Raw genomic sequence first — 644 nt, forward strand, 5'->3', positions numbered from 1 at the left:
GCCCCCACACTGCACACCCCTCCGAATCCTATCCCTACACCTGCGGGTCCCTGCCTAGCACCCCGACGCGCCTCATCCCACCCATCTGCCCCAAACTCCTCCCCACATCCCTCACACCCCAGACACCCCTCACATCTACCCCCAGAACCCCTCTGACGGCCCTACACTCCAAGCCTTCACCCCAATCAACTGCTCAAGACCCCTCCCGAGACAGGCGGACGCCCCCCCCACCGCCCTCCACTCATCACCTCCGTCTCGGCCCCGCACCCCTCTCCCCCCGGGCGAGCGGGCAGCGCCGGCGGCTGCGGAGGCCTGTCCCCGGGCCGGGACACACCCACCCGCCAGCCCTCCTTCTTTCCCTCCCTTCCTCCCTCCTTCCCTCCCTCTCTCCCGCCCTCCCGCCCTCGCTCGTCGCTCGCTCCTTCCCCCTCGCCAGCCCGCCCGCTCCCGCTTCCAGCGGCGCCGGGCCTCCCGCTCCGCCTCCCCGTGCGCGGCTCTCCCGGGCGCGGCTCCGGGGTTCATGGTGACGAGGCGGCGGCCGCTCGAGCCTAGCGGCGGCGGCGGCGGGAGCTGGGGCGCGGGCCCGGGCCGCCTCTCCCAGAGCGCGGGGCCGGGCGGCGGGCGCGCCCAGGCGGCGGCTGCGA

Source organism: Propithecus coquereli, unplaced genomic scaffold, assembly GCF_000956105.1.
Source record: "Propithecus coquereli isolate 6110/MARCELLA unplaced genomic scaffold, Pcoq_1.0 Scaffold1, whole genome shotgun sequence".
Taxonomy (NCBI): Eukaryota; Metazoa; Chordata; class Mammalia; order Primates; family Indriidae; genus Propithecus; species Propithecus coquereli.